This window comes from Etheostoma spectabile, chromosome 2 (genome assembly GCF_008692095.1).
Source record: "Etheostoma spectabile isolate EspeVRDwgs_2016 chromosome 2, UIUC_Espe_1.0, whole genome shotgun sequence".
In the NCBI taxonomy this organism is placed as follows: Eukaryota; Metazoa; Chordata; class Actinopteri; order Perciformes; family Percidae; genus Etheostoma; species Etheostoma spectabile.
Genome location: NC_045734.1, coordinates 2,600,853 through 2,624,773, shown reverse-complemented (window position 1 = coordinate 2,624,773; position 23,921 = coordinate 2,600,853). Strand labels below are relative to the sequence as shown.

Sequence of the window (23,921 nt, the reverse complement as noted above, 5' to 3'; positions counted from 1 at the left end):
AAAAAATTTTTTTAGAAGGAAAAACTGTTAACTTTTAAATTAGGGCCAAAACCAAAGGCGTTTTTTGGGTTTTTTATTTTTTAAAAAAAAAGACCCCCCCAAAATATAAAGTAGAGTTTTGTACCCCCAAAGAGATTTGTGGGGAATCAATCAGTTTTTTTGGGTTTACAATGGGTATTTATAGGTATATAAATATTACATGTATAATGTTAAAAAGAACATTAAATTGGGAAAAATTTGGGTCAATTTGACCAAACAACATGGGGTTTTAAGGTAGAGGTTCGCCCCACAAGAGAAACATACACAGACCAGGTAAAAATTCAAAAACTTTTAAGTAATTCTGTCTTAGCACCAAAGGACAGAAACACAAGGTGGGCTGCCCCGAGGGATAGGGCCGAGGGGGCGGCGGCGGACCCAAAACTTTTTTTGGGAATCCCGCGGGAAGGTAAAAGGCGGAGCTGATGAGCCACGGAACAGGTCTGGGGATGGTCTGACGGGGGAAAAAGGGACTTTAAAAAAAGCACGGGAATTTAAACCTAAGACAAAAAATGCACAAATTTCAACTGGAACCAATTACCCAGGGTATGCACGACTGGCCCCGGTGGGGAGTTGCCCCAAACTTTATTTGGTTCCCCTAAACCCGGGGAACCCACCCTCCCTGAGCAAGAAAAAAGGGGGGGGGGGGGTTTGGATCCCAGGGCACCAAAAAAGGGTGAGAACCCAGCGGTGGGGGGGTCGGAGTTGTGGGGTATTTATCCGGAGATTTTGGGGCCAGGGGAGGGGGGCGCTGGCAACAACAAAAAAGGGATGCCCCTGGGCGGTTGGCTCTCCAGTCCCCCCCAGGTTGGGGATGGCTCCTAGTGGATAGAAATTTAGTAGATAGAAGATAGATAGATAGATAGTTAAGTAAAAGAAAAGCAGTGATAGAAAAACGAAAGTGAATATAAAGATAGTAGAAAACAAGATAGAAGTAGATAGAAGAAAGAAGTGGAAAGATGATAGTGATGAAGTAGAAGATAGAAGATTTACTTAGTCATCCCAAAGGAAATTTAGGCTACTTGAAGAAAACCCCATGACACCATAAACACGTATAAACCCTTAATCACACACCCCTAAGAAAAAATAAAATTAAAATTAAAAATCACTCCAGAAATGCAAGATGGGGACAAAATTTAAAAGATCACCCAAAGCAGTAAAAAAAATTTTCCCAAAACGAAAAGTAAACTGGGGGCCTCCACAAAAAATGTCCACGGTTTTCCATGGGGGGGAAACGTGGACTGGTCTGTATTAAAAAAAAATAAATGAACTCTGAGAAGGGGCCCCCCGGTTGATGAGTTGATCTTTGGGGAGGGTGAATCCAAGTTTTTATGGGGGGTTTCCAGACAGCAGCTCTCGGTTTCCAAATTGGATTTTTTTTCTGGGGGAGACAATTTTTTGGGAAAAGGGCCCAAAAAGGGTGAAGTTTGGGTCTGGGGGGGAGCTTTGGGGAAAGGACGGCCCCCCCCCCCAGTCAGAAGCTTTTCCACCTCCAAATAACTCAGAGGACGGATGTTATACAGGGGGGTAAAAAACACCCCTTTTAACCCTAGTTGCCCTAGAGTAAAATTTAAACCCGTTTTCAAAAAAATTTAACATCAAAAATTTTGGGAAAAATTTTGAAAAGTGACAAAACATCAACAAAAGGGCATAGACTTGGGGGACAAAAAAATGATAAAAATAAAAAAAGCAAAACCGAAAAAACTTTTTTTTTTAAAGCAACCAAAAGAGAAGGGACAAAAAAGGGGTTTTTTTCAGGAGGGGAACGAAACACGGGGTTAACACAAAAACAGCCCGTTCAGTTCGGGGGAAAACGGGGAAGGGTTTTGGGGGGACGTGGTCTAGGGGGGGGAACCCCCCCCCCCCTAAAACGTTAGATCATTCTAAATTTTAAAAAATCAGCGAATTTAACCCTCTTTTGTGACAGAGCATACACCCTCAGCCCCCCCCAACGCTCTCCCCCAAGAAACCCCCACTGCGTGATGTACCTTGAAGCCTCCGTGGGGACGACAGGGGTCCTTTTAAAAAAAATATCCCCCGTAAATTAGCCCGGGAGACAGCTTGGGGGACTGGAAGCTGGGGATCAAGACGGGTGATAAACTGACGCCGGTATCGAATTAAAGGGGTTTTAGGGGGAGACTGACTTAGGGGGTTTGGGGGGGGGTGAAAAACATCAACCGTAGCTCCGTTTTTTTCAGGGGCAAACTGTATTTTTTAATTTATTTTTATTATTTTTGGGGGTTTTTGTCCCTTTTTGCAGCAATAATTGAAGGATATGTACAAAAAAAGGAAAGTTTTTTTAATAAAACAGAGTTAAAAGTTCCTTTTGGGACGTCTTTGAAATTGGGAAAAATTGAATTTGGGAGAAAAAGATTAAAAATTTTGATCGCGAATATTGCTTTTTTTTTAAACGCACAATTTGGGTATTGTGATGTCGTAGAGGAGGGTCTGGTGATTCCCACCCTGCAGTTGGGGGGGTGTGATCCTTTACAGTAGAATTAGGGTCAGTTCCCCCCAACAACCCCCCCAAAAAAACCCTTTTTAAGTAACTTCTGTACTTACACACCCAAGGGACAGAAAAAACAAGGTAGGCTGACTCCGAGTGGATAGGGGGGGAGGGCAGGCAGGCGGATAAAAACTTTTTTTCTGGAATCCCAGGGAAGGGAGGAAGGCTTGAGGAGATACCCACGGCAAAGGGTCTGGAGGGAGGGTCGGGAAAGGGGAAAACGGACTTAAAAAAAGCACCACCTTTTGGTTTTGTTGATACATTGAGTGTTAGTTTCCCAATATTTAACCAATTTACCACCTGGTAGGTGCCCCTCGGCGGGGGGGCTCCCCCAGGAATAAATACTGAGAGTTGGTGAGGGAAAACCAGCAGCTGGCAGAGAGTAGTCGCCGGCCGTAAAATACACACCACGAACGGGGGGGGGAAGGGGGGAAACACACAGGAAAAAGGCTGCCACAAACACACAAAACAAACAAGGGGCTAAAAATTTTGGGCCAAACCCTCAAAAAAATTGTATAACAACCTTTCACCAAGTTTTTGTAGCTTTGGACCTTTTGGAAGTAAACATTTTTAGGTTTATTACATAAATTAGAAAAAATGGGGGGTCAAAAATTACCCCCCATGTAACTTTTTTTTTTCCAAATAAAGAAATTTAAACCCAAATCAGCTTTAAAAAAAACCCCTTCTCAATGGCCCCTAAAAACACTGAGCATTAACAGGGGAAAAAGGGTTTCCAAGAACAGGGGCTTTAAAACCTCATTTGAGGGTCTGAAAATCTCACGCTACAATACTCACCCCAAAAACAAAAGGGAAACATCTTGAGCTCAGGGAAAGAGTGGGGCGAGATAAGGGGGAAGGGTATCCCGCCATTCCAAACATTTTGGAAAGGGGGATAGCCCTTTCCTTGTTGCAAGTAAAGGAGAAAATCTAAAAAACAAAATGGGGGTGGCGAAGAACCAAAAACTTGGAGAGGGGAAAAATTAGTAGAGAGCAAGATTTTTGTTGCTGACCTGGCTCTCCTGGAGTTGTGTTTTAAGGAACACGAGGAGGGCTTCAAGTGGTGGCTCAGGGGCCCCCGTCCCCCGAAGAACCCTTTTTCAAAGAGCGCACACACAGCCAACTGAGGGTTTTCCCGTGAAACTTTTTAAAGGAAAAGGTTTGGAAGCGCGCGGGTTGATGAGACTAAACTGAAGGTTGGGGAAGGAGTTGCCATGTTTTGGGGAAGAAGGCAGAGGCCTTTAACCCCAAAACCGGGTTTCCCCCCCGTTAAACATGGGGGGGGGAGCAAAGCTTGGGGTTTTTTGCAGCCCAAACAAGGGGCCTTTCGGGTGCATGGCATAGGAAAAGGAAAATTATGTTTACATTTTTACAGTGATAGCAAAAATGTGGGTTTTCCTTAGGTCGCGGGGTCTTCCACCAAAAAATGACCCCGAGAACACGAAATTGGGCCAACGTTCTAATGTACCAAAAAACCAGGCTGGGGGGGCCCCCCCAGAGCCCCACCTAATCCCGTTTGGAAACGGGGGCGGGGCTCAAAGGGGAAGTCCATTCCGGAAAACCCGATTTAGACCCGCTGGAACAATTTTGCAAGAAAACGGGCCAAAACCTCAGGACCGAGCCACCTGTAAAAAAAACTCTCAGGCTTTTTTGGCAGTGTGGCCAGAAAGGGGAACTATTAAAATAATATTTGCCCCCCGGCCCAAAAAAATATTAATGACCGGGGGCTAAAAATTTTTTCCCTTTCTTGTTTTTAAAATCAAATAAAATATCCCAATCAACTATGGCCTTTTTTTCTTTGTTTGTTTGAAACAAATACATAAAACACCGGTAATGGTATTTCCCCGGAAAACGAGATTTTTATAATTTTTAAAGGGGGCTATCATTTTAATTTAATTAAAATCTAGGGTGTTATAGGTGGTTGGGAGGAAATTTTATGGTGGTTTTAAAGTTAAATAAATTTTTTAATTTTTTTTATTCAGTTTGTCAAATCTCTTTTATTGGTGCCTTTTTCGATTGCCTCCTTTCTCTTAAACTATATAAATTTAAATCTCGCCCGCGTCGTTGGGCCCTTTTTGGGTTTTTGCAAACTCTGATTTTCCATCTCAAAACCTTTTTTTCCCTTCCTTTGCCTTCAGTCTTTGCTTTCCCCACTTCCCCCCCCCTTTAAATCTTGTTTTGGTTTTTTACCAACCCCCTCCCTCCTTCGGAACAGTCGTTTTTTCGCCCTTTTTTGGAATTATGGGGCCTGAAAACGAAATGAAAAGGGTTAAATTGGGTCCTTGTCACTCGACCCTCCCAAAAAAAAAAAAAGTCAAAAAGTTTGTTTTTTTCAAGTTTTTAAAAAAACATTATCTTTAAATTAGATAAAACTATTTCTTAACTGAGTTTTACAATTTTAAATCTTTTTTAAAAGAAAGAAATGCAACCCGGCTCTCTCCAAAAACCCCCAAAACACAAGCAAAACCCCTTTAAAAACACCGAAATTTTGGGGTTTTCATCCGGGGCTTCAAAAGTAAGAAAATCAAACCCGTAGCCATATTGTCACATGGGCGCTTTTTCCGACTACTTGTTTCCAAATTGGAGAGTAATTTTAAAATTTTAGGACTTTAAATAAAGACCCCTTTTTTAAGGAGGTTTTTTTTGTGGAGTTGAAACTTTTCTAGTTAAAAAATTTAAAAATTTTTTTCCCCACGGTCTACTGTGATGTTTTTCTAAAAAAAACTATACATATAAGTTTTTGTTTTTGTAAAAAAAATGAAGGGTTCTTTTTTTACCCTGACGGGGGGGTTTCGCTACCCGACGGGTTTACGGATTTTTTAGCGATGCCGTCTATCTTGCGGTGGAGCCACCCAAGGAAAACCTGAGAGCGACCAAGGTTTTTTCCCCTTCCCTCCGGTCGAGGACGAAAGCCCCCACTCCTCCCCGCCTGAAGCCGCATTTGGGGCAAAAGGCTTGATTCATCAAAGAAAAGGGCTCCAGCCCTTTTTCTTGCCCCTTGGTTTGAAAATGGTTTAGGTGAAGACAAAAACTCTCCTCCTCCATGCCCAAGCCGCATTGGAGCAAAAGGCTTGACTTCATAATGGAAAGGGTTTTTAGCCCTTTTTTCTTGCCCCTCCTTTTTGGGAGAAGGCGGGGCTCTTTAGAAATGAAGCAAAGAATCCACTCCCCATGGGTGTCTCCCCATTGGGAACGCCTGGGTTCTCAGAAGGGAAAAACCCCCAGCCTTTAAAAGGTGGTGCCTGGTGGTAGGGCCGTTCTTGCAAAGACAAAGGGCCTCACCCCTTTTTCCTGTGCTCCTTCACGGGGGGTAGAGGGTTTGGGGCCAACGAAGAACAAAGGGTCACATCCCCCCGTTCTTGGCCTGGGGTAGGGGGGGTTCCTGCACAAAAAGGGCCCCACCCCCAACCTGGGCCCCTTCTGGTGGAGAAGGGTTTGGGGCCTCCACTAGACAAAAAGGGCCCCCAACCCCCTTTGGTGCTCCCCCAAGGGGGGGGGGTTTTAGGGCTTAGGAGACAAAGGGCTCCACACCTTTGTTTTGGGCTTTCGAAAAAGAGTAATACCCCCTTTAAGGCCGAGGTCTTCAAGTTTCGGGCCCCGAATTTGGGTCTAAGCATTTTTTTGATATCGTTTTTATTAACGTATTTAAACCAAGTACAAACACCAAACCCAAAAACAGCAAAATTCTTTATGATAAAAATTATTGTTTTAAACAGCACCAACAAGTTTTCACTTCACTAAACTCTAACTGAACTTAATAAAAGAGAAATATGTTCGGTCCAATATTATTTCCTGTGCTTTATAAAAAAAATTAAAAGGTTTAAATCATAAACGCGTAAATGTACTTTAAAAAATCAGCAAGTTTTAAGAATTTTGAAACCCAAAAAGTGGGAGTCTAAATTTATGAAAACCCATTCTAAAGTTGACTAAATAGAGGAGTAAAAAGACATCTTTTGGAAATTGATCTTGATGTCTTAATTAAAAATAAAATGAAAAATCCAGCCTTTAGGCACGCCAATTTTCTTTGTGAATGTCTAATGTATAATAAATAAATGTTCCTTAAAATACAGGGGGCATAAGTAAGTACACACTTATGTTAATTTCCCATAGAGGCAGATAGATATTTTGGACTTTGAAATTAAAATAACCCCACATCATCACATAGCCTTCACCATACATAGAAAAACTTTATGAGGATGCATAGTATCCTGATCCATGAAATAACCGGCCATTAAAAATAAAAATGTGCCTGCCTCTATGGGAATTTAATATAAGGGGGTGTATACTTAGGCCCCCTGTATTTTATAGAAGAACATTGATTTATTCACAATACATTATTCATTCACAAAGGAAATGGGTGTCATTAAGATCAATTTCCAAAAGATGATTCTTCATTCCTCTTTTTAGTCAACTTTAGCATGGCTTCATAAACGTATGAGCACCACTGTCTACAGTACATCCATTCATCGACATACAATAGCTGCAACTGGTAGGCTGCAGTGACGGACTGGGATCAAAAAACGGCCCTGGCAACACTTCTTTCTTTGTTTTCTCTCTCTTTTTCTCGTTTTCTCCCCCCCTCCCTCCCCCTCTTGGTGGTGGTCGGTGATAATTAATATTAATAATGGATTCGGCGCTTATAAAACATCTTGAAACTATCATAGACTTCTATTGAACACGGGCACATGGACTGTAAACATTTCCATGGCAACAGCGACTTATTGGGCCAATCAAAGACGTCGTTGTTACGCTTAGAATTGTGGGTAGTGTATATAAATTTAATAACTTTTTGAAAAATAACAACACACATTATTGTCATTATTTCATTATTAATATTATATATATTAGTTTCAGAGGGCCAGTCCGACACTGGGCTAATGATAATATTAAAATATATTTCTATTAGTAATACAAAATAATAAAATCACTACAATTAAAGAAGCGTTTTCTACGACTAGCTCAAATACACCTTCACTGTAACACGACAAGACATTTCTGTTTCAGATCAACAACCCATCAGAGATCAGTTGCTAAAAAAAGGTTTTATTTATTTGACAGAGGAAAGTTAATGTACTTGTTCCCCACACAATGAGGCTCTACTAAACAGAACAAGTTGAGTAGAACAAGAAGTTTTAGCTCAGCTGTAACGTGCGACTTACCTCTGCAAAAGATTTGTAGAAGGAAGTCTGTTCCACTGTAGCTTAGACAACCATGGTCTGTTGTTATGTTTTGGATTTTAAATAAAAACATATCAATCTACGTCTACGTCTTGTTACGTCTAGTTACCTCTAGTCGCGCATTACGTGTTCTGATTGGACCTCCATTTGAGCGTAGACAACCAATTAGAAACGTAGGATTCGCCGATCGCAGACAACCAATCACACGCCGACATTCAAAGCTGAACGTGCCGCTGATGTCGACCGAGGTGTCCTGCGAGCTTCAGTATTTCTGGTAAGTCTAAATGAGATATTTTAGTATAACACTCACTGCTTATATTTTTACTAAGCCTGAACTAATGTATTCTTTATTACACTCACTGTTGAAGTACTGCCCAGTTGATTTTTTTGATGTTTTGGGAACGCTAGCTAGCTAATGGTATCAGCCTAAGCTAGCTATAGCTAAGTTAACTAGCTAGCTAGCTAGCTCGTCGACTCGTCCACAGGTAACGTTAGTTTAACGTTAAAGTTACCGCTGAGTCATTATAAATAATATGTTAAATTGTATAAGGGCGGACTCTATGGCTGAAAAGCTCCTTGGTAGTGATGTCAGTGGCTTTTGGAAGGAGGTGAGAGCTCTGAACAGGGACAGTACATCATTACCATGCAAGGTAGAGGGGGCCTCTGGGGCTGATAACATAGTAGAGTTGTGGAGGCAACATTACTTTGACCTATTTAATTGTGTTAAAAGTGAACCGTATGAAGTTGGCCCTGTCGTCTATAGTGAAACAGTTGGAATTACAGCCAATGAGATCCATCTAGCTTTTACACAGCTAGCTGATAATAAAGCTATCGGATCAGATCATATTACTGCAGAGCACCTGAAATGGGCTAGAAGGTTGCAGTTCTCCTAGCCATTTGTTTTACTGGTTTTATGTCTCATGGGGTGTTACCAGACTCTCTGTTGTCCATTACTTTGGTTCCTGTCATTAAGGACAACGCAGGAAAGGTGGGGAGTGTGGATAATTATAGACCTATTGCTTTAGCTAGTGTATTATCACAAGTCCTGGAAAGAATTTTATTAGATAGGTTGTGTGTTTATTTGTATAGTTCAGATAACCAGTTTGGTTTCAAGGCCAAGCATGGTCCTGATCTATGTCTTCTGGCTTCCCATCTCCACCAGGATTGAGTTCAAGGTTTCCCTCCTCACACATCAATGCATCCATGGACATGTCCCCCCTTACCTCAAACCACAGAACACAACCCGCTCCCTTCGCTCCACTCACTCAAACCTCCTCCACATTCCCAGAACCAGACTCAGGACAATGGGAGATGGGGCATTTTGTGTTGCTGACCCACATCTGTGGAATGCCCTCCCTGACACCTTGACGGCACCTCAATCCATTGAGTGTTTTAAAAAAGGCCTTAAAACATTTCTTTTTAGCAAAGCTTTTGGTCCCCTTTAGATGTTTTTTTATCCTCTTTTCTAAGAATAGCTTTATTTTCTTTTTTATTCTTTCTTTTTTGTTTTATTTTTCTCTTTTTTTACCTGTAGCACTTTGAGATTTATTGATGAAAAGTGCATTATAAATAAAATACACACTGGGTTTGTGAAATCTCACCCAGACATAGAATGAAGGTGGCTTAACAGAAGTATTCCTTTTTAGAGTAGCCTGAAAAAGAGTAAAATATGGCTTTAACAGCCTGAAAACAGATTTCAAGTATAGCTTTACTTGGACATTGAAGCCCTTAGTTTTAAAATTGTACATCAGAATGCTCCGATATTACCTGAGTGACACACTGGATATTTGATGTCTCACCCCAGACTTGGAATGAAGCTGGCTTAACATTAGGATTCTGTTTTAGAGTAGCCTGATAAAGAGTAAAATATTGCTTTAACAGCCTAAAAAATGTCAATATAGCTTTACTTTTAAGCCCTTCATTTTAAAATCCTACATCAGAATACTCCGATATTACCTGAGAGACACACTGGATAGTTTTGGTCCCACACAGATTTGGAATGAAGCTGGCTTAACAGTAGGATTCCTTTTTAGAGTAGCCTGAAAAAGAGTAAAATATGGCCTTAACAGCCTTTAAAAGATTTTCAGTATACCTTTACTTGGACATTTAAGCTTTTAATTTTAAAATCCTACATCAGAATGCTCCGATATTACCTGAGTGACACACTGGATATGTGATGTCTCACCCAGAAAAAAATGAAGCTTGCTTAATAGTAGGATTTCTTTTTAGAGTAGCCTGAAAAACGGTGAAATATGGCTTTAACAGCCTGAAAACATGTCAATATAGCTATACCTTTAAGCCTTTAATTTTAAAATCCTACATCAGAATGCTTCAATATTACCTGAGTGACACACTGGATATTTGAAGTCTCACCCAGTTTTGGAATGAACTTGGCTTAACAGTAGGATTCCTTTTTAGAGTAGCCTGAAAAACGGTAAAATATGGCTTTAACAGCCTGAAAACATGTCAATATAGCTATACTTTTAAGCCCTTATTTAAAAATCTTACATCAGAATGCTCCGATATTACCTGAGAGACACACTGGATTTTTGATGTCTCTCCCATACTTGGAATGAAGCTGGCTCAACAGACGGACTCTGTTTTACAGTAGCCTGAAATAGAGTAAAATATTGCTTTAACAGCCATAAAAATGTCAATGTAGCTTTACTTTTAAGCCCTTAATGTTAAAATCGTACATCAGAATACTCCGATATTATCTGAGAGACACACTGGATATGTGATGTTTCACCCAGACTTGAAATGAAGGCTTAACATGAGAATTCTAGTTTAGAGTAGCCTGAAAAAAGAGTAAAATATGGCTTTAATAGCCTTAAAAAGACTTGAAATATACCTTTACTTGGACATTTAAGTCATTAATTTTAAAATCTTACATCAGAATGCTCCAATATTACCTGAGTGACACACTGGATATGTGTTGTCTCACCCAGACATAGAATGACACTGGCTCAACAGGAGGGTTTCTTTTTAGAATAGCCTAAAAAAAGTAAAATATTGCTTTAACAGCCTACAAAATGTCAATGTAACTTTACTTTTAAGCCCTTATTTTTAAAATCCTACATAAGAATACTCCGATATTACCTGAGAGACACACTGGATATTTGATGTCCCACCAAGAATTGGATTGAAGCTGGCTTTACAGTAGGATTCCTTTTTAGATTCGACTGAAAAAGAGTAAGATATTGCCTCAACAGCGTTAAAAAGATTTGAAATATACCTTTACTTGGACATTTAAGACTTTAATTTTAAAATCCTGCATCAGAATGCTCCGATATTACCTGAGTGACACACTGGGTATTTTATGTCTCACCCAGACCTAGAATTAAGCTGGCTTAACAGTAGGATTCCTTTTTAGAGTAGCCTGAAAAAGAGTAAAATATGGCTTTAACAGCCTGAAAACATGTCAATATAGCTATACTTTTAAGCCCTTAATTTTAAAATTGCACATCAGAATGCCCCGATAGGACCTGAGAGACACACTGGATATGTGATGGCTAACCCAGACTTGGAATGAACTTGGCTTAACAGTAGGATTCCTTTTTAGAGTAGCCTGAAAAAGAGTGAAAAATGGCTTTAACAGCCTTAAAAAGATTTGAAATTCACCTTTACTTGGACATTTAAGCCTTTAATTTTAAAATCCTACATCAGAATGGTCCGACATTACCTGAGTGACACACTTATACACTGTGCACTGTGGATGATTTTGTCAATTTAATAGCTACAACAGTAGTTTTTTTCTATTTATATCATGTTTTTATTGTGGAAAATGTCGTTTTGCTAGGTTTTACGTGGGTTAGACCACTGGACATCCAAATAACGCCCCCACCAGCCCGTCAGTCTCCATAGAAGAACATGGGAAAACTCAACCCCCCCACTTGGTGGGCCCAAATATATTTTCTTCTTAATAAAATTGCTTTTCAATGTCTCACCTCCATAAATGATTGTGTAAAAACAGATATTTGTGCATTTAATTAAAATCCATGGAGTTCCAGCCAGGTGGGGGACAACTGTCCCCACATACAGTAGACAAATGCCATTACAGCCTGTTTAGCTTTCCATGTAAACAAGCATGCAATATGGAGGTCTGGGATTGTGGAGAACTAACTGGTCTACTGAATGAGCATGTTGTCAAACCTTTTATTGAAAAACACTCATTAATAATCGAAAAAATGTCACTGCTAATTTTACTTTTGACCATCCAAACTCATTTTATGACTCCGTGACAAAAGGAACTAACAGGAAGACATTTGGCTGATAGGAGGAGGTTAACATGCTCTATGTTTTCACCAGAGGAAGTCTGTCTAATATCAATGCAAATCTCTGTTTTCATTTTAGCTAACTGGAGCTCTTTATGGGGACCAGTGTGATTGTGAAACACTGTTCTGCTATTTACCAGGTACAGTTTCCTGCTTTTGTGATTTTATACTAGCATTTTGTTAATATCCTGTGTAATACTGTTAACCTGACCGTGAATAAATGGCTGCAATAACCAACGAAGAGCGACGGTTGCATCTGTTAACCCCACACAACGCAAGAAGGAGAGTACTATGAAGATAGAATTCTTTCTTTATTATTACATGCCAGAAAATAAATGATCTGAAAGATAGAAAAACATTTTGAGTGGAAAAAGTTATAGCACTGATAGCAACAAAGCATTTTATGACAGGAAAATGTTTTTTTGAGAGAAAGTTTTCAAACCCATAGCAAACGATAAGAATATTTGAGACTACATTTTTTTTTTTAAACTCTCAAATATATATAGATAACATTTTCTTTTCCTCTCAGATCATTTATTTTGTATGTAATAAAGAAATTAATCTATCTCCATAGAGTACACACCTGCTCCATTGGCTCAGCTGAGCACAGGAGCTTCAAAGGCCCAGTCACGTGCTGCTCTGTGGGGGCAGTACCACGTGGACTATATATATATTTTGATTTATTCATAATCTGGACACATGGACACATACATTTAATATGACGATATAAGGAACCAATTAAATCCCCCCACCCGCCCGCCCGCCCCCGAGCTCTCTGACCGGCGCTTTCCACATTCACCACCATGCAGCTTCTTCTACTTGCGGCGGCGCTTCTCTTTACGCACGACTTCACCGGAGCCGTGAGCTCTGACAAGTGCTCCCACTGCGACGTGAGCTCATGTCCGAGCCCCAGCTGTCCCGGGGGGTACGTCCCGGACAGATGTAACTGCTGCCTGGCGTGTTCACCGCGCGAGGGAGACCCCTGCGGCCGCAGAAACGACCTGCCCTGCGGGGATGGATTGGAGTGCAAGCCGCTCGCTGCGGGAAGGCGGCGAGGCTCCAAGGGGGTCTGCCGGTGTACCGTGCAGGACGAAGTGTGTGGGAGCGACGGGAAAACGTACGGTAATGTGTGTAAGATGAGAGCGGCCAGCCGGAGAGGTGAGCAGAAGGGGAGAGCCGCAGTTAGCCAAGCGCACAAAGGACACTGCGCACCATCCGGCGCAGGTATGGGAAGACATTCACTTTTTGGCTTTAACGAAAACATACGATTATACAAATTCATAAAACATCGTGTCTTTGGCGTATAGCTTTAATAGTTTACAGTGCTACTGGTATGGAAAACTCAGGAGCAGCTTGACTCTGGATCCGTGAAGTTCGGGAGACTTAATCACTTACACAGAAACATGTACTGAAATCTTTGTATAGGACATTGTCCAAGAGACATTTATCTTATGCTTTCTTTTTATATTGATTAATCTCAACACCTGTCAAGTTTGGCTTATGTAAAGATGTTAATTGCGCCTTGACATAGGCGCAGCAAACACATGCTCACCTAAATCAATGTTGCAAGTCCAGTATCTCTCTCTGGGGACAGGTTGTGTATGTGTGTGTGTGTGTGTGTGTGTGTGTGTGTGTGTGTGTATGTGTGTGTGTGTGTGACCTTAACAGGAGACGGTCCTGGAACCCAGTATGGCATAATTTTCTACCTGCGTCATCTTTCCATCAAAATGGTGTATAAAATAATCCCCAGTTGCAGCCCTAATTTGAATTGTTACACTTTGACATACTTTGGGTAATTAGCGTTGTATATTTGCTCGACTTTTTTTGCAGTACCAGCATTGAAGGAATAATGTTTATCTGATCATTTTCTTCACTATAATCGTGTGTGTGTGTGTGTGTGTGTGTGTGTGCGTGTGTGTGTGTGTGTTAACGCTGTGCTTTCTTAATGTCAGTACAGGTCGTCCACTGGTCCGTCCCAGCAGTCCTCGCTACAAGTTCAACTTCATTGCTGATGTAGTGGAGAAAATAGCACCTGCTGTTGTCCACATTGAACTGTTCATAAGGTGTGTGTGTGTGTGTGTGTGTGTGTGTGTGTGTGTGTGTGTGTGTGTCTTAGCAGAAATGAGGACCTCTTTGTCATTCCCTGTGTCCTTGTCCCTTGCGTCTCCAGACCCCCTGTTGGTCGCCACGTGCGTCTCTCCAGCGGCTCTGGTTTCATCGTGAACCACTCAGGTGTGATTGTGACCACGCTCACGTGGTAACCACAGCAACCACGATGACAGGGAGGCCCAGCTGCGCGTGGAGCTCAACGACGGCGACGCGTACGAGGCCACGGTCAGAGACGTGGACAGGAAGGCCGACATCGCCACGGTCAAAGTCCACCCCCAGGTGAGGGCATACATACACTGAACATCCAACTTCATAATCCCTTTTGGTCACCCTTTTTCCAAATCCAAGTACTGGTACTTTAGTATTAGTACTCTAGCATTTAGAACAGGGGTCTCAAACTCAACTTTCTTGGGGGCCGCTGGAAGTAGAGTCTGGGTTTGGCTGGGCCGCATCAAGTATTCCAAAAAAACCCAACTATTTCCTCCAAACAGGGCGCGGAACTGCCGGTGCTATAAGCCCCTAGATCTGATATGGTTAGTGAATTTCACAACAACAGACATCACATTGTCAAACCTCAGGCATTTGCCGCAAAGAGTACTTAGCTAGCTTGACAACCGTTACGCCACTGTCAGGAGACTACTACGGTAGCCCATAAGTGACAAGCGCAATGCTAAAAAGTTTCAGAACGCGCGGGCCGCACTAACACTTAACTTTGATGTCAAGTAGGGGGCCACAAAATATCATCCCGCGGGCCGCAATTGGCCCCCGGGCCGCGAGTTTGAGACCCATGATTTAGAATGTATATTCCAGACATCTCTTGAACATTTGGCACTATTGCACACTACCCACATCCTGACATGTGTCTTGTGCCAACGGTTCTCTGCTAGACATTCATAGCGGGAATACTTTCCTAAACACCAGCTCTGTGACTCATAGACACCGCACGGATGTGTGTATTCTCACATCCATATCTCAAATACTTGGACAGTTTTGTAAGCAATACTCTCTTTTTAATTCCCCCCTCTGTCAGTCTGTCGCTTTTCCTAATTTATTTTCCTTCGTCCTTTGCAACTTGCTCTCCGTACAACTTGTCCAACATGTCCCCGTCTGACGTGTCCCTCTGTGTTGGTGTGTTTGATCCGTGCGCGCCCATTTTGGAGCAGAAAAAGCTTCCTGTGCTGTCTCTGGGCCGTTCAGCAGATCTGAGACCAGGCGAGTTTGTGGTTGCCATTGGCAGCCCCTTCGCTCTGCAGAACACCGTCACCACGGGCATCGTCAGCACCACTCAGAGAGATGGCAAGGAGCTGGGTATCAAGGACTCAGACATGGACTACATCCAGACCGACGCTATTATTAATGTGAGAAAACACACACACACACACACACAGGTCATTCAGTCTGGATGAGATGTTTTCTTGTATATGGATTTTTGTCGTTTGCATATGTGTCAAAATCACTGATGTAATTGTCTCCGTCTCATATTTCATCTGATCTTTGAGAAGTACGGAAATTCTGGAGGACCTCTTCTTAACTTGGTGAGTAGTGTTGTGATGACTTGGATGATTTTAGACGATTATTCAATGGGACTGTCAGACGTTAATATTAACTATTAATATTATTTCTGGAATCAGAATACAAATAAATCCGCATTAGAAATATTTTACAGTTCAATTACACAACTGCTTCTATCCCACTATTGTGGAAATATGTGGTTTTGGACAATATAAAATTAAATTGGACTTGATTTGAAAAATGTTACAATTATGAAAAAAGGCTAAAGTCAGGCATTTATTGCATCAAACTGGAATGCTTCCCCCAAAAGCACAAAGTAAGAAAGAAAAGCTGGGCTTTGAATGTTTACTCAAGCAGCAGAGTTATATAGACCCAGGCCGCTGATTCAATGAATGAAGGAAGTAAACTGGCAGTTGAGTCCTCCTGCACGCGGTTTCTGCTGCGTGGCGTCTTCTACATCTTTGCACACCAGAACCGTGTCTGAGGTGGCGCTGCTGCTGCTAGCCTGCTCTGTCCACATGTATGTTTGCCATTGACTCAGGCTGTGTATACTTTTGTATTTACTCTACATTTATGTCCAAAACCTAGACTTTCAAACATCATTTATTAAGTGTATTTGTGTCAAAATGACATAGCAGCATCTTTTTATATTCAATTTCTAGCATGCATGTGTTTTTTGACGTGAGCCGTGTGCGTCACACACAGGCAGTGTGCCCAAAATAAAAACGCCACGCATGTTATGGTTTTGCTGTTTTGTTTTGTATTTTGCCCTGTTTCCTGTTTTATTTTGACGGTCTACGTTTTCTGTTTTGTTGTCTTGAATTACTTCCTGTGTTTTCCCGCCCTTGTGATTGCCTGATGTTTCTCACCTGTGCCCCAGCCTCTTGTTGCCTCGTTGGCCCGTGTTTCTAGTGTCTGCGTTCCTGTTTTTTGATTTTCATTCTGGACTGAGTTTTTGCTTCTTTTGGACTCCTTGTGTAGTTTTTTGTCTGCTGGATCTTTGGACTCCTGTATGAACTCTGTGTTCTAATACATCCTGCCTGATCTCTGCTTCTGGCTCCTCAAATTCCCCGGTACATAACAACGCAGCTGACACGCTACACGGCCTGACATTCGTGAACACAATGATTGTAGTAATGAAAATGATCCATGTGACACGTGTGCGTATTTTATTTCAGGACGGCGAGGTGATAGGCATCAACACTCTGAAAGTGACAGCAGGGATCTCCTTTGCGATTCCCTCAGACCGAATCAGACGCTTCCTCGCAGAGTCGCAGACCAAACACAGCAAAGGTCAGGGGTCAAAGCTCGGACAGAACAAAGATAGTTAACAGTAGGGCCTTTCACTGCGGTTATTCCTCCGTATTCATCCCTGTTGTTGTTGTTGTTGTTGGGACAGAAAAGACCAGACTGCGACGACGACTGACAGAGGACCCCCAGTCTGACGCAGGTGAGAAGCGACTGTCGTCGTGGAATTTCCTTGACGGATCTCTTTCTTTCTTTCTCCAAGAATAAGATGATACTATTCTGTTGTTTTCAGACACGTCGGGAGGGAAGAGACCTTCTTTAGGCATCAGGATGCCGACTGTAACCAAAGCGTGAGTTCTTACATCCCCACACACACTTGAGATTGGAGCTTGTTATTAAAAAGCCTGAGCGTTTTCATCCCACATTTAATTCAGCATTTTGGTTAAATGATGGATTTATTACCCATTCTCTTCCAGTCAAGATAGATTTATTACTGTATTTATTGTCCTATGGAACAGTACATCTACTGTATATCATACAGTACAAACAGTGGCATGCATAAGTTTACACACCCAAGTTGATTAAAAAGAGGAATAAAAAACATCTTTTGGAAATTGATCTTAATGCTTTAATTCAAAAAAATAAGGAAAATCGAACCTTTTAAGGACACCAATTTTCTTTTTGAATGAATAATGTATTGTAAATAAATAAATCTTTTTCCTTAAAATACAGGGGCACAAGTATACACCCCCCCATGTTAAAATACAGGGGGCACAAGTATACACCCCCCCATGTTAAAATACAGGGGGCACAAGTATACACCCCCCTATGTTAAAATACAGGGGGCATAAGTATACACCCCCCTATGTTAAAATACAGGGGGCATAAGTATACACCCCCCATGTTAAAATACTGGGGGCATAAGTATACACCCCCCATGTTAAAATACTGGGGGCATAAGTATACACCCCCCTATGTTAAAATACAGGGGGCATAAGTATACACCCCCCTATGTTAAAATACAGGGGGCATAAGTATACACCCCCTATGTTAAAATACAGGGGGCATAAGTATACACCCCCCATGTTAAAATACTGGGGGCATAAGTATACACCCCCCTATGTTAAAATGCAGGGGGCACAAGTATACACCCCCCTATGTTAAAATACAGGGGGCATAAGTATACACCCCCCATGTTAAAATACTGGGGGCATAAGTATACACCCCCCTATGTTAAAATACAGGGGTCATAAGTATACACCCCCCATGTTAAAATACAGTGGTCATAAGTATACACCCCCCTATGTTAAAATACAGGGGTCATAAGTATACACCCCCCTATGTTAAAATACAGGGGGCATAAGTATACACCCCCCATGTTAAAATACTGGGGGCATTAGTATACCCCCCCCCCTATGTTAAAATACAGGGGGCATAAGTATACACCCCCCATGTTAAAATACAGGGGGCATAAGTATACACCCCCCTATGTTAAATACAGTGGGCATAAGTATACACCCCCCTATGTTAAAATACAGGGGCATAAGTATACACCCCCTATGTTAAAATACAGGGGGCATAAGTATACACCCCCCTATGTTAAAATACAGGGGCATAAGTATACACCCCCCATGTTAAAATACAGGGGGCATAAGTATACACCCCCCTATGTTAAAATACAGGGGTCATAAGTATACACCCCCCTATGTTAAAATACAGGGGCATAAGTATACACCCCCCTATGTTAAAATACGGGGGCATAAGTATACACCCCCCATGTTAAAATCGGGGCATAAGTATACACCCCCCCCTATGTTAAAATACAGGGGGCATAAGTATACACCCCCCTATGTTAAAATACAGGGGGCATAGTATACACCCCCCTATGTTAAAATACAGTGGGCATAAGTATACACCCCCTATGTTAAATACAGGGGGCATAAGTATACACCCCCTATGTTAAAATACAGGGGCATAAGTATACACCCCCCATGTTAAAATACAGGGGCATAAGTATCACCCCCCTATGTTAAAATACAGGGTCATAAGTATACACCCCCCATGTTAAAATACAGGGGTCATAAGTATACACCCCCCTATGTTAAAATACAGGGTCATAGTATACACCCCCCTATGTTAAAATACAGGGGTCATAAGTATACACCCCCCATGTTAAATTCCCAACAAAGGAAGTCACATTTTTATTATCAAAGGCCAGTTATTTCATGGATCAGGATACTATGCATCCTGATAAAGTTCTCTTAGCCCCCCCATCACCACATTCTCATCAATGATACCTAGAGAATGGCATGGCATGAGAATGGCATGGTGTTATTTCAGTTATCTTAATAGCTGGTGTGATTTGCATTGAGAGATGATTCTATGGAAAGTTCCCCATGCCAATGGCATGCCTAAGTTTTGAGTTTATTCAATTCAATTCAATTCAATTTTATTTATAGTATCAATTCATAACAAGAGTTATCTCAAGACACTATACAGATAGACCACACTCCAGAATTTACAAGGACCCAACAGTTCTAGTAGTCTCCTCCAGAGCAAGCAACAGTGCGACAGTGGCGAGGAAAAACTTCCTTTTAGGCAGAAACCTCGGTCAGACCCAGGCTCTTGGTAGGCGGTGTCTGACGGGCCGGTTGGGGTTAGAATGAAGAGTGGCAATAACAAAAATAGAAAAAATTAGTAGTTTGTAGCAGTTCTTTGTAGTAGTTCATGGCATAGCAGGACGCTGTGCGGCATTACAAGGCACAGCAGGACGTAGCAGGACGTAGCAGGGCACTGCAGTGTAGCAGTTGAAGCATATTCAATATAGGTTTTATTTGTTTGTTTCAAAATGTATCCACTATTACAAAAGGCATATACGTAATATGCGTTTTGTAACAAGCTTTATAATGTGCCAACAACAGTCATCTTTGGAAGGGTGGTGATGGCCGCCTCAGTGACACTAGTTTTTGTAACCTATGAAAAGAAGTTCTTAGTATAAATAGTGGTATTTGTATTATCGTTAACATCAGTGTTGTATATGTGTGTGTCTCAGTCTAGTGGCAGAGTTGGAACATCCGAATCCAGACTTTCCTGAGGTCAGCAGCGGAGGTTTGGTGCAACAGGTCATACCTGACACTGCTGCAGAAACGTACGTTCACACACACATGCAGAAACCCAAGCGCACACACACACACACACACTCACACACACACACACACACACACACACACACACACACACACACACACACACACACAAAATGAGCACTAAAGAAACTTTTATAGGAACAAGACCATGATTTATCAAGTAGCTCTCAAACGTTGGTGTTCTTTAAATGCCGTAATGTATTTTTTATGTGTGGACTATTATAAAGGATTTCTTATACATAAAGGATGACTTGTTACATAATGTGTCCAGTCATGTGTTTGGCATGTACACATGTTAGAGCACAACATGTCCCTCAGACGTCCAGTGTGTTTCCTCTGTGTTTTAGTGGAGGTATTAAGGGAGGGGACGTCATAGTCAAAGTGAATGGACGGCCGGTCCAGACCAGCGGAGACGTCCCTGAGGTTGCAGCGGGACCAGCCTCTCCTGCTTGAGATTCGCCGAGGCAATGATGACTTACTGTTCAACATCCACCCTCAAGTTGTAGCACGTTGAAGGGCAGGAGTCGATGTAGTGGCAGTAAAGCTCCATGTTTGGGAATATGAATAAATGAATGATGATCCACCATTAACCCTCATGTTGTCCTCATGTTGTCCTATATCAATGTTCTTTTTAATTCCCCAAAATAACATGATTGATTCCACCCAACCCAATTTGAAGAAAAAAATTGAAGTGTTTGAAATAGTATTGAGTAAAAGTTGACATATTCCAGTCTGTGATTACCCATCAACATCCATTCCTTTAATTTTAGTCTCAATAATTCCTAATTTCTGCTTTTCTAACTCAAACATTAGGTATAATTTCCAAAAAATTAGGTTTATTGACCATAAATTCCAAAAAATAACTGTAGAACTAAAGTTAATAACTTAGTGTTACGTAGTGTTAAATGTCAAAAAAGTGTTGAAAAAGAGACAAAAAACGTAAAAAAGTTAAAAACATCGGTTAAAAAGCGTCAACAAAAATGTTGATTTTCAATTGTGATGGGAAGACAACACGAGGGTTAAATAAATACAGTATTTTATTACAAAACTCTAAATACTGCAAAGGAAATATATTGCACTGTATATAATATGAAGCTCAAAGAAATTCAGATTAAAAGCTCCCAAACAAGAAGGTGTGTGTGTGTGTGTGTGTGTGTGTTTGTGTGTGTTCGTGTGTGTTTGTGTGTGTGTGTGTATGTGTGTGCGTGTGTGTGTGTGTCTGTCCTGCAGCTGTTGTCCATCTGCACAGACGGCAGGTTCCACTCCTTTGTTTATGTCTTCTTATCCCCCCCACCCTGCCTTGGAAAGAACTTCTCCTAATGTAAACAAACCTAATCCGACACCTACACACACAGCGTACACACACACACTACTGGAGACTCACTTTTATCCTCTCCTGTTTTGGTGCATGCTTCATGTTTTCTGAACCGGAAATCCTTATGGTGCTGCTTTTTTTGTTGTTGGTTTTTCTAGATCATCCAAACGCAGCCTGAAACTAATGATGGAGAACTAGTAGCAGCTGCTTCAAAATAAAATAAAATGCAAATATGTAGACCTGAGCCAACTCTCTTCTTGGTGGCTTGACGTTACACTACACTCTGGACGTTAGAAACAGAGGTCTCCTCCCGTGATCACTAAATATGACCCCGCCGTTCATCACCTGGACCCAGACAGACAGTCCTTCATGCTTATTTGATTCAAAACTGTGCCATGTCACTGTTGGCTGTTGAGACATACACAGAAGGATGACGGCAGAAATGAAAATAGAATGGGATAGAAATCAAGAAAAAAAGGGGAATTGATTAAAGAAAATAAGAGACTAGCACAGTGAGCAAATTACTACCATGTCACCCAATAAATATGTGTGCCTCTGATTCTGTGTGTGTGTCTTCTTGGGGTCCAAAAATCGGGAGTTCAGTATACTTGTGGGGTCCCAACAGCTTTGTGGGGCCAAAATACTGGACCCCAGAACTTTAAAGGGCTGTTGGTTTTAGGGTTAGAACTAAGTTATGGTGAGGGTGAGGTTAAGGGGTTAAGGCTAGGCATTTAGTTGTGATGGTTAGGGTAAGGGGCTAGGGAATGGACTATGTCAATGACGGGACAAAGAATGACAAAGAAAGTGCCATACACTGTGTGTGTGTGTGTGTGTGTGTGTGTGTGTGTGTGTGTGTGTGGTGTGTCATTGACCGAGTTGTTTGAGAGTGTGAGGTTTTCTAGTCTTGTCAAGACATATTGTCATAGCAGAGCGCCAGAGGGGCAGACGGGGGACACAGCTGTTTGTCCTTATACAGGCAAAATAAAAAAAACGGTGTCATTAAAGGGAAAAACTGCCTGTTTCTAGGCTGAAATTAGAGATACGTGCGCATCAGATCCATTTATCTACAATGGAATTGTAACAGTGGATTTCTCATAAGGCCCCATTCAAACCATGGAGCCATGAAGGTATCACCACCTAGAGGCCAAATGGAATCGTCTTGTTTAAATTCAACCCAAATTATGATTCCCAAAAAGAACACTAGATGGCGTCTTGGGTGTAATAATTTAGTCCTGACGTGGCAACTGATGCTCCAATTATAAGACTACTGTGTAAGTGAAGTATAGAAGCCGACATAGATAGAGCTTTATTTCAATTGTACAAAATCTGTTGGAGCCATCCTCTCTAAATAGCAGCATAGAGTAAAAAAGACATATTTATATAAGTATATACACACTAGCACATTCTCAGCCAAGCACATCTCTCACATACACATTCATTCCATGTTCTCAATAAATAACTAGAAAACAGTAAACACAGCAGTTATTGCACAGAGTCCGATTGCACTGAGAGGGCAAGGGATGTGTGTATGTGTTTATGTTTGTATGAGTGTGTGTGTGTGTGTGCGTGTGTGTGATTCCTGGACTATGTGCACAGCCCTGGGGAAGCAGCTGCACAGACGCACAACCAGTAATAGATCTGGTTTCTAATATTGAAGCTAAAGGAGAGCGCACTGGATGAAGTTAGTTTTACCATTGAATGACTGAAATCCTAATCAACTATCCATCTTTGGAGGAAAAATCAGTAATATCCAGACATTGCAGAATTTGGATATGAATTTGTGAAGATGTTGGAACCTTTGTACCACCTATTTATGTTCTGGCGATCTCACAAGTGTTATCTCAGCTTCAGTTTTTTTTTTTTTTTCAGAATTTGTGCTTTTATCTGAACTCTGCTCAGTTTTTAGGTAGACATTTGGAAATAAAGAGGATTTCATGTATTTGCTTATGTTGCTAGCTCCGTCATTCAACTCTGATTTAATCTCTCCCACACACTTTCTGATAAATCCGATTATTTTTGCTTCATGAGTTCTGGAGTGTTAATTTCTAAATAAATAGGCTACTAAAATGAAGCATAGCATTAGTTCAGGCCGAGGGGGCCAGCTGTATGTCGGGGGTCCCGGGTCCAGGGAAGGCATCCATAGGGAATGATGGACCTTCAGCTCAGTCACGTGGGCTCATGATGCCTTATTCATCATTTAGAGTGAAAGAGATAACGACCGAGAGACATTTTCAATAGGGGCAATCATAATGCTCTATGTAATGTCAAAAGTGGGAGTCATGCGTGACCTTAGGACCTGGTGACATTCTGTGTGGCGTCAACAGCTCTTAATGGGTGCTAACCATCTCTGCAGTTTGGAAACACACGCAGGCACTCGTGCATTTTATGTGCCACGCACATCAACCTGAGAGGGAAGCTTCAGCTGTCAGCTCATTGGAGTACTTGTACATGAGTGATGCCGTGTTATTCTATTCCACTCCACTACCTCAGAGGCAAATATTTTAGTTTGCACTCCACTACATTTATTTGACAACGTTAGTTACTAGTTCCTTTTTCAGATTCAGATTATTAATACAAAGAATGAGCAGCAAAGAAATCATG

General features: G+C 41.5%; 1 pseudogene; it reads left to right on the top strand.

Moving 5' to 3' along the window:
* The first annotated feature begins 12,345 nt into the window (after nt 1–12,345).
* LOC116695855 (serine protease HTRA3-like) lies at nt 12,346–20,595 on the top strand (annotated as a pseudogene).
* Nucleotides 20,596–23,921: the final 3,326 nt, after the last annotated feature.